Source organism: Drosophila miranda, chromosome XR, assembly GCF_003369915.1.
Source record: "Drosophila miranda strain MSH22 chromosome XR, D.miranda_PacBio2.1, whole genome shotgun sequence".
Taxonomy (NCBI): domain Eukaryota; kingdom Metazoa; phylum Arthropoda; class Insecta; order Diptera; family Drosophilidae; genus Drosophila; species Drosophila miranda.
The window spans coordinates 20,820,252-20,837,855 of NC_046674.1; the positions used below are offsets into that span (position 1 = coordinate 20,820,252).

At 43.8% G+C, this 17,604-nt stretch overlaps 1 long non-coding RNA gene across 1 annotated transcript; it reads right to left on the reverse strand.

Annotated features, from left to right (window-relative positions):
* Positions 1–730: 730 nt before the first annotated feature.
* LOC117186652 lies at positions 731–11,856 on the reverse strand. Its single transcript, XR_004471626.1, has 3 exons — positions 11,673–11,856; positions 1,388–1,590; positions 731–1,333 (listed from the first exon to the last, which is right to left on the reverse strand). It is a non-coding gene; the product is annotated as an uncharacterized LOC117186652 (long non-coding RNA).
* Positions 11,857–17,604: the final 5,748 nt, after the last annotated feature.

Genomic DNA, 17,604 nt, shown 5'->3' on the forward strand with positions numbered 1-17,604 from the left:
ATTTGAGGACCATTCCATTTATTTTCCGTTTGCTGAACACCTTAGCACATTTTTGTAGAATGTGCTTATCTACAACCGCTAAGAACATATCTTTTTAATATCATTATTAAATTAATCTCAACTTTTGTAATATAGAATTTATAATACGACACTTGAATACCCGTAAAAACATGTAAATATGAATACATATGCTGCACTTTAAAACATTATAGTGACTACCAATTGTTATTCATTCACTGGGGTCGGGAGTCAATCTCTAAAAAAAAAACCACTCTGAGTCCATGGGAAAGGGATTTCTCTGCTTTCAATAATGGTATTACGAATAAGAATATGTCTGTGCAACAAGAAATACCCTCGCTGGACCGTGATGGTTCAAAATATACGGCGGTCAGACATGGTCAGATATTTAATTTTGGCCACATATATTTTTGAATAAAATATAGGTCGACGACCCAAAACTTTTTTAAATGATAGGAGATAAGTAGATGGTCGGAATCAGGGGAATCCGACTTTATATACAAATATTTCTGAGTTTGGAAAGATCATGTTTTTGGTCCAATTTTTAAAGCTTTCGCACCACTGCCGATCACAGCGAGCTGGTGGGAAAGGAAACGGGATCGCTCCTGCTGTGGGAAGCAGAAAAGCATCCAAAAAGAAAACTCTAGAGAAATAATGAAAATTTGCTCAGGCAAATAAGGCGTAAAAAGTGAATAAAATAAAGATGCGCATGTTTATTGTCGCTGGTTTTACGTGGTTTTTTTTGTGGAGTTGCCGATTGAGAATGTTGCTTTTATTATTTATTGAGTTGTTATTAGTGCAAACTACGCTTGTTGCAATTGCGCAGCTTGTTTATCTGATTTGGTTGCAACTTGCAGTTGCAGTTGCAGTTGCAAGTCGCATGTTCAGGTAGCTGCTACATTCGGTACGGATGCAGATACAGATACAAATACATACATATATACCGGCAGCATTTTGCCAGAGGTGAATGCATGTTCTGTTTGCCGCTAAACACGTTGAGTTATTGCCAAAAGCCGAGCGGCAACTTAATTAATACGAGTACAGGCAACCGCTCACCGCTTATCGCTCGGCCATAAGTTCAGCAATAATTACGACAAGCACTCATAAAAAGGCAACTCGATACCGATACAGATACAGATATAGATACAGATATAGAGATAGATTTAGATACAGATTCAGATAGCTATTGGGGGGACAACGATGGCTTATCGAGACTGCTCTGCTCCCTCTCTCTTTCGCCTTCCCTCTGGCATTGGCCATTCCATAAGTGTTGTCTCGTATATTGTCGTCCCCCGCCCGCCATGACTGTTTTCAGCTGAAAATTACTTTATAGTGTTGGCGCGCATAAATTGATGTAATCGTTTGTTACCATTTCTGAAACTGAAACCGAACTGAACTGAAACTCAAACTGCAACTGAAACTGCAACTGCAGAGGCTCCCGTTGAACAGCCGCCACTCAATTGTTATACCCTCTACAGGTGGATAACAAGGCCATTTCGGATTGTAGATGTAGATGTGTAGACTTTTGGCACAGACAATGGTATGCCTATCCGAACTAGTGCCAAAATGAAGCTGAAAGTAATAAGTAATGAACAAGCTTACAAAAAAAAAGAAACATTTAATATCTGGAAATAAAGCTTAGCATATTAGGTACTAATAAGATAAGATAATAGGATAATATTGACAACAATACTTACTCCACCAGCTCCGAATTATCCCACTACCGAGTAGTAGGTATCCCCATGGTCGCATACTGGACAGTATTTGTTGTCTACGAGTGTATGTCCAGCAGCGGCAAGAGTACGAGAGCGTCGCCACACTCTCTTATCTCACATTTGCGCATGCTCTTCACACTTTTCCTTCTTTGCGCCGCCGCCGCCTCTTATATGTCGGCATTCGTGCTATGTTTGGCATGCGCTTGCGTACGGTCTGGCATGGCCACGGGAATTTATTTCTTTTTTTTCTGTGTTCTCCTCTCCTCTCCTCTACACTCCACTCCACTCCACTCCACTTTATTTTATTCAGTTTTGTTTTAGTTGCTTACTCCACTTTAGTCCGCAGTCCACAGTCCGCACTCTTTGATTGCTCCCGGTGGTCTGGGTCTGGGTCTGGCTCTGGCTCTGGGTGTGGTGGGGAGAAGTGGTCACCTTTCCCAACTGATTACCAATTCAGAGAGCATGATTAGCTAAAGTCCCGGTCCCGTTTGGGATCGTTTTTGGAATGAGAGCTATTATAAGTTGTTTGAGGTTAGAAGGGAATCGCGTTTGGTACATAACTTTCGGTGTCGAAATGCCTTTGTCCCGCTTTTTAATCACCATTAACGGGAGGGAAGGACGCTTCATTTGCACCCATTAACGTAGCGGTTAGTTATCAAATCATTGCACAATTCTCAGTGCTGATCTGTTCAATGGGGCATAAATTGAGGAGTAACTATCAAGGATGTGAACGGCAACACCTACCAGAAACAAAGGACACTTGAGCAGCTGCCCCATAGACAGACATAAAGAGAGAGAGAGAGAGAGAGAGAGAGAGAGTGTGAGAGAGAGAAAGAGGTGGAACACCCGCTCTATTGACTCGACTCGCCTGTGAAGTTGTCACAACAATGAGGGCGCTAAAATGAGCACGATCTGCCGTTGAGCAACAATATTTATAGGGAAACATTGTCCTTTTGTTAAATGGGACTGCTTACAATGCTCGCCCGACCCGAACCCAAACGCGAACGCGAACCCAGCCCCGACCCCTGGCCCGAGGGTTGACTGTGCGGTATGTCATCGCTTGGCAGGCAAACAAATTTATTGATTAATGCCTCCCTGGATTCACAAGCGAATGACTTCGATCTCGATCACAAAAGACCTTCTGTGCTGGATAGTGAAAAGTAAACTCATAAATTACCAATGAGTGCGACTCTTGTTTCCCGCTCCCGCTCCCGCTCCTGCTCCTGCTCCATCTTCGTTTGTCGACTTCGCTTTTGACTCTTGTTGAATGCAGTTTTCAACAATTGGCAATCACCAAACGATTGGCTCTGCCCCTGCTCCTCATTCCCTCATTCCGTTATTCCCTTAAGCGAAGTACGTACATTTTGCTACGCGTAATCCATTGCAAGACAATATAAAGTTCATTATTTCGCAATAAATTTGTTATGACATGTTTTGCCAGGCGTTAGGCAGTTAGTCAGTTAGACAGTCGATTGGCCATGCCATGCTGCTGTACAGAGTGTTCGATCAGTTTAGCTTTTGGCATTTGCCAAATGATATTTTAAATGGGTTTTCTGCTGAAAAATGGAAATTAAAAATGCTACAGTTGAAGGCTACAGATACAGATGGTAGGCAGCGTAGCATTTGCATATGGAATTGATTTGTTTTGTGCATATTCCATTTGGTAATTACTAATCAAATGTCATGCTGTTATCCTCCTCAATACCTAATCCCATCCCATGAATTTTTTAATAGATTTATTAGAAAAGAAGAGTCGTATTTGAGTGTCCCCAGGGAACAGTGGTTCTGATTAGCACTCAATGGAAACATTACATATGTACATGCTATGCTAAGCTATCACACCCTTGAGACTCATTTTACTGATTGAATTACCTCAAATTGAAACGAAGGCAGAACATTTCAATTTAAATTTTTAGTTGATTAAATGATCACAAAACAAATGTCCATTAAATTGCCCCCAAAGCATGTGTTAAGCTTTCTGCGCGTCGCCTCCGCTACGTGCCACCAATGAAGACAAATGACCAGCTTGCAGGCCATTACTTATCCACACTTTACACGGAGCTCTTTGCCTGTTACTCTTACTCTTACTCTTACTCTTACCTCGAGCTATCTCTTTTTCTATCTCTGTGTGTGTGTGTGTGTTTTTGTGTGTGCTACAACAGTCGAGTTTGTCGCCTAAGTCATTTGTTAGTCGAATTGATACCGAATGGTGTTCAAGTGAGTAATTGGTGAGTTGATTCGCTGTGATTTGATTTGATTAGCATGTAGATCATCATGATCAAGTGCCCAAACAAAACGGATAAACTGTTGGCCAGCAGCAGCGAGAGCAGCAGCAACAACTACAGCATCAAATTAAAGACACATGACCACAATTTTGCGCTCCACGGCAGTTTGTCGCCATTAGCGTCGAGGTGAAATCTCAGTCAGGAGCTGGAGCTGCCCAGTCAGCCAGGAGATCTCCGGCCAAACGAATCTGATTGCCTGTGACGGCATTAGAAATACAAGCCAACGAGCAGATCAGCAGCTAGGAGACCGACCAGCCGACCAGCCAACAAACCAACCAACCAACAAAACAAACAAACAAACAAAAAGAAACGACGGCCAAGGCATTTGTGTCATTTGTATGCAAGAGTAACAAGCGAGCGAGACGATCGAATGCATTGAGTCCCAACAGATTAGCCGGACGCGGGCCGATGGACCGCCCCAGAGCTCGGACAGCTGAAGATTCATGTGCACGGTGCACAATGAATGGACAAAAGCCAACTGCCGATCAAATCGATGCCGTGTATCGTGTACCTCTCCATCCTGAGACGGGCATCGCCATCGATTTAATTACAACAAACGCGTCAGCAAATTGCCTGACGCGAACATTTGCACACTTTGAAAGCGAAGCAAACAGTCCAACAAGCTGCCGCAGAAGCAGAAGCAGAAGCACAAGAAGGCAGAGGCAGAAGCAGATGGAAAAATCAGCAAAAATAAAATTAAATCAAGCAAGTAGGAAGGTCGATATTCCGACTGCACGATACCCGCTTCGTTGATTTTGTTTTTGTTTTAAATGCATTAAATTAAGTAATTTTTAGTTATTTAGAAATTCTGGTTAGTGGCCCCTATCTTTATGGACATGTCGATAGGAGGAGGGCAGAAGGATACGTAACATACATAAATGTTAGCCCAATTAATACAGTCTATAGTCTTCAGTGTTAAATAGCTCATTCTCACTGTAACATACATATAAACGAATGCAATATACCCTCGTACTCCACGAGTACCGTGTAAAAACAGAAAAATCACAAAAAAACTAAATAAAATCAAATAAAAATTGCCTGAGTCTGAGGCTGAGCCTCTGGGATGGCCTAGACAGAGGTCCAAAATGTATCCATCCCATAGCATCCTATCCCCAAGCTCGTGTACCTTGGAGCGCCATCGAGTTAACAGCAAGTGGCGGTGCATTTGGCTTTGATCTAAAGCTCAAATCTTTGTTTCGCCCTGTCTCTCTCCCTCTCTCTCTCTCTCTCGCACACACACACACACTCCCTGTCCGTTTTCCAGCTGCGCTTTTGGCATTGCTGCTGCTGCTGCTGCTGCTGCTGCTGCTGCTGCTGCTGCCCCGTATGCCTCTTCCTTCTCTTGGAAGCTATGTGGCTGCTGCTGCTGTTGTTGTTGTTGTTATTGCAAGCTCTTGTTTGGAGTGACTGTGACTGCAACTTTGTGGCAGTTCAGTGTGCCCCTGGTCTTAGCCCGATTCTTGTTTGGCCATTAAATGCCACCGAAGTTCACTTGTGCTCTCCGATCGTGATTGTGACTGAATGATATTGAATGTCTGACGTTGAGGATGCGAATGAGACGAAGACTCAGTCTGACATTGCCAGTCGGTGTGGGGCTGTGCCAGTGTGTGCGTTGGGAAGGTGTGAAAGGTGTTTAGTCGTTGACTAATTGTTGGCTTTAAGTTGAGCATACCAAATTGATTTGCTGGGAACGAGAAAAAAAAACACATTCAATTCATTTTGCCTTACGTGCAAATATTAACTACGTAAGTTTGGGCCATGAAGTGACTTTGGTTAGGTGTTACTTCACTCAATTTTGGGTATTTTCCAATAAATTGCAGCCTTTTAACAGCAAGTAGCAAATCATTTATGGCTGGCAGGCTTTTTGAGACTTGGAAAAAATAAACAAAATGTTAACATATGTACATGCATAAAAGATGTTGCAAATGATTGAAATATTAATTGATATGCATGCACTGCTTTTGCACTCGCTTTTTTCTTGCCAGATTTTTCGTTTAATGCGATCTGTCCTTTGTATACACTATTTTGCTAATTTTGCTTACGGCTTTGGTGAGGATTTCGTCTGTGCCTTTTTTAAGAGATTTTCTTGAGTTCCATTCCATTCTTTTCCTACTTTTACTTGGCATGCACATCTGATGATCGGCCACAAAATGTGACCAGCAAAAATAGCAGGAGAAACAATTTTTGTACAGCTTTTTAGCCTGGGATAAAGTATGTGCATGAGAAGACTGGCAGTGAGCCTGGGACTGAGCCTAAGCCTGAGCCAGAGCCTGAGCCTGAGCGTGCTGCCCCCGTGACACATTGCACATGCTGAGAGAGAACCCAAAAGCCGGCCTCTTGGAGTCGTTGTACCACCCGCCCCACTCCACTCCATCGCACCCCCCCCCCTAGGAAGCAGGCGGCGGCGGTGCCGCCGTCGTTGTCAGGTGAGTGAGAATTGTGTCACATAGTCAGGCGCTGACACTCTGCGACTCTAGTCAGAGTCGGAGTAGCGGTATATTTGCCTGTGCCAAAAGTTTTTCCTGGAAACAATCGCCGGGGCGAGCAGCCTCTGCTGCTGCCGCCGCTGCTGCTGCTGCTGTTGCTGCCTCCAACTCTACTCCACTCCATAAATCTCGCCACACAATGACAAAATATTTGCAAATCGCAAGGCGCGCTTCAGAGAAGCCGCCACTCGATACAAATCTATTTTCGTTCCCCGGCTCGGTTCGGTTTCGGTCGGCATTATTATATTGTTTACCCGGAACAGTGGTCCCGAATGTGACAGTAATTGGTAATCTCCTATAGGCAAGGACATGGCCGTTAATAAATGTATAAATATGCATTAAATGAAACACTACTCGACACGAACCAAAGCATTGTGGATTACATGGAATCCTTGAAGACTTTTATATGAAAGAGAAAGGGCTTACGTCAAACACTTGTTATGGAACGGCTCTAATGGGCTATTTCATTGCTGGCACTCCCACTGACCCCCAATTAAGAAAACATAGTATTTTACATAGAAGCAAACTACCTGTTAATTTGACTCAAATAAAAAACACTAAATACAAAAACCCATTAAAAGTTATACCATACCAGAAACAATCTTGAAGTTATGAATCTATAATTTTAGAGCCCTATTAAATGGGCACTTATTTCACATAGTGTATGATGTAATAGTTATATTGTGTGTGCTATGCCATATCCATATACTTTTGAGATATTCACTTGATTTAAGCTTGTTTAAATTGAAGTCTCAGACCACTGTGCTTTGTGTCTGTGTCCCCATCGTAGTCTGTGTTGGAAGTCTAGCCAGCGTGCGAGAGCGTCTTCTCCTTCGCCTTCAACTTGTTATGCGGCACAAACAATTGTCTATTCTTTTTCAAATGCAACTGCCGCCTGGTAGCAGCCACAAGGCAACGGAGCGGACACTACAGAGACGAGCCCGATGAGCCCGACGACGACTCCCTTGGGGGCAGTCGAGGAGTCTGGCTGATGCTGAGGCTGAGACTGAGGCTGCTTTCCTTCAGCCTTGTGGGATCCGATCCGATCCGATTCGATTCGATCCTCATCCACTCCTGGTGCTCTCTGCGGTTTTTCTCGGGTCTCTTTCGTTTCTTTTTCCTCCTCGCTGGGCGCGTTTAACATACAAATTGTTACACTTACAAGGTGAAATTTATTATTGGCCACAGCGAGGGGCCGGCCAACCAGCTCTCCGTGCGCCTCTTCTGGGACATTACTCATGGCAGGATTATGTATGCGCCTGCTCTATGTACATACATATGTATATATCCCTGCTGATTTTCACAGAACTTTCAATTAATATATCGTCATTTATCCGCTTCTCCACGATAATTTCAGCCAGCTCTCTTCATCTATTTCTCAACTTTTTTAACCTTTTCCAGTTGCCACTGCAGCTGATCACTTGTCATAGAGTTTATGGTCCATTCCACCTACTCGGCAATAAATCATGCCTTAATTTATGTCGCCACTCAATAACGAAACCCCAACAACCGAATATGGCGATACGGTGCCATAATTTCATAGCCAGTAAACCATTTAAGGATGGATCGATGAAGATCGCCGAGAGTTCAGTTCAGTTTGTGGTCAGCGAATTGGCTTTCGTTGGGGTTCGTTCTAGTTCTGCAATCCCCGGTGTTAACACTCAATTAATGCCTGAATGCAATTGATTTGGGATGAATATTTAAAACAAGAATTCGATATACCTAGCTACTACTTGGAATTTAGTGTATAAAATAATAATGATCATGTGATAGACCCTCAAGTGGCCAGGACTAGTGCTTTAATACATATAAAGTGCTAAATAAATTTGCTTGTGAATTTTGTTATGCGTTGGCACGTCTACAGAGTGGCCAAGTTGCGTTTTGCCGAATGCATTTGTCAATGTCGCCAGTGAGTGGCTTCAATGAGAGGGTCCTCTGCTGGGTTCTCCTCTGTGCTCCCCTCCAGCCACTGCCACAGCCCCAGTCTCAGCGCCAGTGCCAGCTCCAGCAACAACTCCAACAATATGTAACAAAAAAAAACTTTCGCCTGCAATCCGCATGGGTCCATTTCATTGTATGTTAGAGGCAGAGTCGCTGCGGGCAACGGCAACCCGTCATAGGTTGATACTCCGTTTCCTGTTGCATTCAGCGGCAACGCGTGACTTGGTTTTGGTTAGGGAAAATGAAACTACTCGTGCCTGTACGAGTACGAGTATGTAGCTGAAATTTGCCACATTTTGCTGGCTCAGTTCGCACGTTCAGGGGGCCCCAAACAATAAATGCCTTTTTGGGCAGCCGTTTAAGGCCAAATGAGTTATGGCTGTTGGCACTTGGGCTCGACACATTAGCGGAGGAAACTTTGACGTATGACGGTCAAACACTTACGAAATGAGACCCTTTTCAGGTGATCACGATGCTGAAAACAGATCTCCTCACTTGGTACGCGAATGCACGTTTAAGGGTGTGTACTATGGGCCACTTGAAGCGCGAGGAAGGAGATCTTTGCAAGAATTTTTTTAGGAACACAATTATATTGCAAAAGAAACAGAAACTTGGAACAAAAAAAGGATCCGTATCCAATTAAAACACCCGAAAAGTCCTTTAAATCTAATATTTATCATTAACACAGATTTGGGTTTGGGATTTTCTGGAGGACTAAATCTGATCCTACAGATTGACCCATAAATTGGAACTTTCGAAGAAGTATGTAATAAGCAATAAGATGATTAAAATATCATCTAAATTACACACTGCTTCATTTGGCAAATTTTTAGGATGGGCTTCGACAGCATCGGAAAAGGGTGTACTTCTATGGGTGTATTATTCTCACTTTTTCCGTGTTATTTCCGCCTTAAAGTTGACTTGGTTTTGATCGCTCAGCCACGCAGTCTAGTCGTTTCGTCTTCATCTATTTGGGTTGACAACTTGAGCTCAAAGCTTTGGAACTCTACTGGAGCTCTACTGCAATTATGCACACACTCAGAGCCGTGGAGCCGTGGAGCCGTGGATGGAGAGCGACCCACTCGGGCTGGGTATTTGTAATTGCATGTGCATTACGCACTTGTCGCTCTAAGCTGATCCAGCTTTGCTATGCCTGATTGCCATCACTCTAGGTCTGCGAGGCACCGTGAGGGAGCGAAAGAGATGCTCCGTAATTAAAATGAAATCAGCATACGGCTTAATTTCGGATTCAGATTTGGACTCAGACTCGGACTCAGAGTCGGACTCGGACTCGGACTGAGACTTGTCCGACGGCTTGTTGTTTGTCTAATGCGTAACATCGTTACCCTCTCAAGACGGGGCTCTTGCCATACGTACAGCCTCCTTTGGGGCTGCTCCAAATCTGTCTGTTCCCATAAATCTGTCTGGCATTTTGCATGCCACTCATCATCTGCTAACTCGGTAAGGATTAATTTAATTTTTTCTTTTTAGTTGTTTTCTGTCTTTCTCTCAGTCTATTCTTTTATATTTATTTGCTGAGCAGCATTTTTCTGTTTAAGTAGGCAGCCAGCCAGCACCGGAATGAGCTTATCCCCAAGTAGACCGTTAGCCCATGGATGGAACGTTTTGGAACTATATAAAGTAACTTTTAGTGCTATACAAAATTTGCGAAAATACTTCAAAAGCCCTTAGACAAAATGGCAATATTCAAAGTGGTATCTTATGGCAAACTTCGGAAGAATTTCCTTCTCTGCAGAAAACAATAATTAACCGATAGCAAAATATTTCTTAGTCTCATTTCTTTAGTATTTCTTTCTGCTATAATTCATGGATAGCTGATGTGGATCTTTTGTCAAAAATATATATTCTTCTTCCTAGAACTTTTGGTTTGTAATAAACGGTTGGTGAAAAGCCTGCCCAAAGATAGTTCTCACACATATCTCAACCTCATTAGTGTCGTTCCCTAATGCTCCATAAGCCTCTCTTCCTAACATGATCATTATATTCCCCCAGCATTCGAGATTGATTTGAGAAGAAGAAGTCAGCCAATGCCATTTGCAGTTGACAGTTCTTGTAATTGATAACATGAACCCCGACTAAATGTGTCATAAAACTGTCGTAAACGCTGTGTTGGCCAAAACGATCTTGATCTAGATTGTCGAATACAGACATCACCTCGAGACCCAGAGTAATTTACCAAAAATGAAATGAACTTGTTGCCAGAGAGAGCTTCCCAGATCACAGATCCCAGATACCTGAACCTGCGCCTGTGCCTCTGCCAGTGCCAGTGTGAGCCTGCTCCTGGCTGATCTGATGATGGCTGCTACTGCGGCTACTGCGGCTAGCCCGGCTACTGGTAAGGCGATAACCAAAACTAAAACTAAAACTGAAGCCCCAAGGCGCTGGCGGGTCTGGTTGAATCCATATCAAAAGATAGACCGCTCTGAGCGGGCCAGCAGAGAAGACGATGGCGATGGCGAAGGCGACCTGGGTATCATCGATCATCGATCATCTGGCGGGCTCTCTCTAAAAATGGTTTCCAGCTGCGTAGGAAAACACCATCGCATGACCAAATCGCACTCTTTGGACTCCTACTTTCTTCTGCTGCACTCTCGCACTGCTCGAGTTGTGATTGCGAGGATTGCGGCAAGTTTTTCTAGCCACATAGCCACCAAGCCACCTCCTTCAGCTTCAGCATCAGCCCCAGCAGCAGCCCCAGCAGCAGCCCCAGCAGCAGCCCCAGCAGCAGCCCCAGCAGCAGCGGCATTAGAAGCAGCAGCTGCCTGTCTTCTTTTGGCACATTTATTATTATTATTATTAAATATCAACGTCGTTTGTCGTTAGCAATTTTTGTTATTTATGAGCTCAAGTTATGCCTTTTGGGTGTTTCGAGAATTTGGGCATGACACACACTCTTTAGAGGTGCCTCCCCGATGAATGGAGTCGAACAGTGACCGATTCACAGTGATGCGAACAACTGTAACATGATCCAAAACATAGGCACTTGTGGGAAGAATATTTTCTTTTATTTCGCGCCGGTATGAGTAAAATATTGGACAACGACCCAGAACTATTTTATATACAGGAGTAATAAAGATAATTTAGTTCTTTTTACGAAATTTTAAGTATGTTTTGCTCATTTTTACCTCGTTACTCATTACCATCTTGCATGTCACAATTATCATTACTTTGGTTGCAGTTTTGTAATATTATAAATTTGTACGTACCTTAAGCCGTGACTTTGAAAAGGCTTTTGATCATCACTGGCGCCCACATATAGAGACATACACGTATACTCGCAGATATGTGTATGAATGTGGAGCCCATCCATATAGCCGATGCCAATTAATGACCAAATTAGTGAAGCACTCATAGACAAACACTTGACCGATTATGGTACGGGATTTTCTACTGATTTGGTTCGAATTGTGATTTATTTCCACAGACTGTCTTTGATTTCTTTGTTAGTATCTCGGACTGGACCTGGACTGCCACTACAGTGAACATTGAACAGTGAACAGTGAACCGAGCCGAACCTGGACTGAACTGGACCTGAGTCGAGGGAAAGTCGGTGGGAGAACAAAGTGAAATGCATACATCGCATATAAGTAGGCAATCAAATCGACGCTAAAACATCAAAGTGCCAAGGCCTTTCATTTCGTGTCGACTCCAACTCCAACTCGAGCCGAAGGACACCAAAACGAGCTATCGACCTGCAAGCGGCATCTGAGGCACGTAGTAAAAGCCAAATGGCCATAAAAGGGTCCGGCGATTGCTGTGAAATATGATGCGCAGTCCTCAAATACTAATTAGCTTTGGCAGTCGGGGCCAGAGTGTAGCTAGTGTTGATGATACGAGCTACCCATAGATACGAGTGCATACTTCTGTATCCTAAGTATATAAATACTCGCACGGCGCGGCAAGGCAAGGCAAGGCACGGCACGGCAGCAGCCAACCAACCAACCTATGTGCACAAATCCGCCAGTGTGGCTGCTGCTGGAGTGGCTAACAAATTGTGAAAACAAATTACTGTCATAAATGTCAGCATTACAAACTGACAACAATCAATACATCAATCTCAACCTGTTGTCAACTCAAACAAAACCACAGCAGCAGCAGCAGCAACAACAACAACAACAATAAATTATGACAGTTTTAAAGATACAGAAAAAAGTCCACACATACGATACGAGCGACTCCTGTTGCTCCTGTCTTTACAATTATACTCGTAAGCCTACATCAGCTGGCGTCTCTCCCAGTCCGGACAGTCGAACAGTCGAACATCTCACAGCAATGTGACAATGACAAAAAAAAAAAAAAATAATAATAAAAAACGCCAACTGTTCCGTCCTGAGCAGATCCCAAGCATTTAATGAAATCAAGCCTTAGACCGAGATACACGGAGATAAAAATCCAGCTGGAAAAAGCTGTACAACTAAATGATTACAAAAATCTAAATTGAATTTCGCCATAAGTTGAATCAATGGCCAACTCTCTGGGCAGCTAATCCAAACATGAAATATGCCGGAATAACCCAGTAGTCTCCAGTCAGCAGTCGCTCAGCAGCGCTCAACTGTATAAATTCTAAGGTAAACGCATAATCTGTAAGGCAGCAAAAAATGAGCCCCAAGAGCACCAAGGCAATAGTAGGGGACTTGGGTGATGCTCTACAAGGGACACTAAAGAACAGCCTATGCATATTATTTTCCCACAATCGTGTCGTTCATCAAATCGAATCTATTTAAAGATTTTGCCAAAGAGGCTTTAAAGAGGATGATTAACAATTTCCGTAATTAAATGGTAATAGACAACGACAATACTAATACGAAATTTAATTTTGACTAAACTAATATGCCCATTCGACCCATTTTCCCTGGCATAGGGCATGCGAAAAAGGTAGAGAAACAAAGCTACATTGGGTGCTGCCTGTAACGGTGCGGCAGCGAGATTATCCAAGAGAGGAATAGGCGACAGGAGATGGGAGTTAGGAGAGAGATGAGCCCGCGCCTAGACTAGAGAGGAGCTTGGCAATCAATAACTTAAATTACAAAGTAATTGCACAGGCATTCACAGCACGCTGTAGCAGCTTCGCTTTGCTTCCAGCAGGCAGAAGGCAGCAGGCAGAAAGAGAACTCATCGTCATCAGTATCAGATTCAGCATCAGCTTCAGTTTCAGCTTCAGCACCCAGCACCCAGCACCTGAGGCTTTCAGCACTCCACTCCAGTCCACTCCACTCGCGGCGCTCCGTCCTTCTGGCTATGGCTCTGTCCGCCTCTGGCTGTCGTCACAAATGTTACACTTGATGGTAATGATGATGGACAGATTGGTACCAAAGTCACTCAAAAAGCGTTGCCGTTGCCAGCTCCGATTCCGATACCAAGACGAGACTGCGACTGCGACTGCAACTGCGACAGAAGCCAAGCCTTAGCCCCAGGCTCAGGCTCAGGCTGAGGCTCAGGCTGAAGAGTGAGACTGAGGCCAGGCCAATCCGGTAGCCAGTCTGTCAGTAAGTTGAAAATTGTTTTAAAATTGCTGTTACATGTCTGAATGCAAGCAGATTGAATTACAAGCTGGCCGAGCAAATGCTTTTTGATCATCACAGCCACTGACTGCGAGAGCAGAGCCCAGTCCCAGCCGACCCAGTCCCAGTCCCAGTCTCGACCGGGGTCTAAAATTAAATATTGCGCATGCGCATGCGCACAGCACAGCGCAGCACCCAGTGGTAAAATCAGTCAACGCATATATGGTATAATCTAAATTTAAGTGTTGACACATTCGACTGTTGCTGACCAACTGAAATCGATACCAAAAGCTGTGAACCCAGTTTTGAACACACGGTGCGATTAGCACAAGTGAATTTGATGGATTACTCGCAAGAAGAGCGGAGAGTTTGAGGTGAAAGCTCATCGAGATCTAATGATTGTAGTAATTAAAATTATTTGACGTTGAACATATCAATTTCATTGAATAAGTGTACAAATATATGGACAATCCTCCTGGTAGATAACAACCTAAAAGACATCTTGGTTGGGGCTCTTCTACAGTATTAACTATCGTAATGCCCAACTTCCTCTTTGTTTCCTCAATATTGTTTTCCATGCCTGAGATCCAAAGAAGAAGGCGGCATCGGCATCTCCTCTACATTTCCCTAATGACGGCAGTTTTAGTTTATGTGATTAGACTTGCAAAATGATGCGACACCCGAAGGAAGAGGAGACTCCACGAGTCTCCTTCTCTGTAGGAGTCGTGAGTGGAGTGGAGTGGAGTGGAGTAGAGCGCGTGACACTCGCCGCTTTGGCTGCTTATCTTTTATTTAACATGTTCGCTCTGTATAAATATGGAGGAGCCGCAGTTTGCGGCATCTACAAGTCTCTCCAGGCCCATTCCCAGTTCCAGTTTCAGTCCCAGTCCCCCAGTCTCCCAGTCGCCTAGTCGCAGTCTGTAGCAATAGCTTCATCTGTGGCGATGTTGCCGTTGCCGTTGCCTCCGCTACCAGAGCGTTGGCCATTCCTGCACTTCATTAATTATGCGAACTGCTCTCGAAGCAGAATTGATGGCAATGGAGCTCTGGCCAGGCCAGGTACCAGGCCAACGTCATCGTCATCGTCATCCTTTGCAGCATGATAAAGTTGTAATTTGTTGGCAGTTAAAGGTGTTGCTTATAGTGCAACTAATCGACATCATAAACTAAACTCTGCGTGGCTAAACAAGATCTGGTAATGTGTCCGCCAAATGATGATGACAATGTGTCCGCCAATTGAAGCTCAATTACATGATCAAAGGATGGTTGCTCCGTACATTTAATATGGTTTAATTGAAACTATTTCAGGCGAGGCAAAGTAGGAAAATGTTTTCAAATATTTGAATATTTACGAGCATTCGAGCATTCTGATCACCTTCCTTTCGATATAGAAATAAATATATTCGATGCCACAATAATTTAATTTATGGGTCTTTGAAAATGTTTGTAAATAATAGACGATATGCGTTTTCCCCTGCATCCAGAGGCTTTAAGCTCTGCCTAAGCATTGCTAACTGTTCCAGTCTATTTTCATCTTGTTGGCGAGTAATTAAGCTTCTCTTCATTCGGCTGCCCGAAAAACTTTCTCTGCTGTTGCCAGGCTGAGAATGAAGCGCTCAAATTCGGCACACACTCACACACACAGAGTGAGAGCGAAAAGTTAAAGATTTTCTTCGCTTAATTCTGGTTGTCTCTATCCCTATATGCCCCTCTCTTTCTGGTTTCCTGGTCAAGGGGTCGGGGTCGTTGGCGTCTAAGAGTATATACAATATTTCTTAAATTAAATTATCAAAAAGAATTTCACTAGTTGGCATGCCTAACCCCTGGGCCCCCGCTATGCCACGCCCCCCCTTCCCACTGTCTACTTCCAGGCAGCAACCTGCTCTAAGTAGTGAGAGGGCGAAAGAGTGGAGGAGGGGGAGGGGGAGGAGAGTAAGTGACCAAACGGTGCAAAAAAAAAAAACAAACGGGTAAAAGAAATTCCGAAAATTTTCCCACACTTCTTGAAGGAGCACAAATCCACAGACGTCTGTCTGAGAGAGAGAGAGAGGGAGAGACACGCAGAAAGAGAGAGAAGAGCGCAAGAGAGAGGACATGCACAGCTACTCATATTTGTTTATGGCTGCTGAAGAAGATGAAGGAGGGGTAGAGCAGTAGGAGCATGTGCATGAAGCACATGTTGCATTTGCCTCCGACTCCGTTTCGTTGTTGATGAGCTGCATTATATGGCTGGCATGCATACGAGCCGGCGACCGGGACCGGGATCGGGACCGGGAGAATCGGCGACCGAGAGAAGCAGAGAGCTGCAGAATGGAGCCAATGAGCTGGATGGAAGGAGAAGAGAGCAGCAGCACACAGAAGAGATGACGACGTTCGTTGGCATCGACATAGACATAGACTGGGACAGAGACAGAGACACCGATGCCAACGGCAACGGCAACGTCGAGGCCGTGGCGAATGTGTGGAGGCCGGACAGGCCAAGTGGGCATCGGGTATGGTGCATGGGGTATGGGACATGGGGGCATGGGGCATCGTATCCACTTGTTGCCGCTATTTACCTTTTGGTTCTGCTTGTTGTCTTTTGTCTCGTCGGGTTTTCACTTTAGCGGTTCTTCTTCTCCTGCCCATGCTTCTCCTTTCCCTTCAACTCCTTCTTCTTTTTCTTCGTTTTGGTTTTCATTTTTTTTCGTTGCATTGTCTTTGCGCACTGACACCGAATTGCAACTTGCATGAAAACGCCCTAACGGTAAGGGAACTTTTGCCAGTTTTAAAGGGACAGAGAGAGAGAGTGAGAGAGTCACATGAGGAGGGGGGATGAAAGAGGATGATGAAGAGGACGAGGCAGAGAGCTTATTTTGTCATCTATTATGTCTACTAATTTAGAAGAATTCGAAATTTAGTAAGTAGAGAAGTAAATAGTAAATACGCTTTTTTCATCGACGTATGTATTTATGTATATTCCGATTGTGGGTTGGTGGACATCTTTTTACGCAAATCCCAAGCAAAAACGACGATAAACGATGATCCCATCCCAATGACAGCAACAACAATTATTCAACGACGGCGAAGAGAATGAGAACGACGACAGCGACGCGAGAGTTCGGGAGCGCCAAAGTTGCGTTAAGAAGGAAGCTTGCGGTTCGGCCCAGTGTGGTTGTGAGAGGAACGAGCTGCAAAGACTAACGACGAAAAACATAGAATCAGGGACATTTACTAAAAATTAGCTAAACATTAAAATAAGTTTGAAAAAACCCCTACATATTTTATGGTATTTAAATGCCTGAAAGCAACCTGATAAAGTAATGTGGTTTTCATAGCCATTAAGATTGATTCAATAAAGATAGCCCACTATGAATTTCTTTACTTTAGATAAATTTCTCGCAGATCGCAGACCAACCCTGAGAGCATGGATACGAGTACATAGTAAAAGTATATGATTTCCTTACATCCTTGCATTACAAAGAAATTTTCTGTAAAAACAATCGAATAGTCGAATACATGAACTAGAATTTTCATTATTTTCCTAGTTCGTTTATTCTATGTCCTTCTCGACAATAGATCAATCAGCTTGAAAGTTGTCCGCTAAGAAAAGTGATGGCTTATCCAAAGAAAGTTTCTAATTCTATCGATCAGCTTT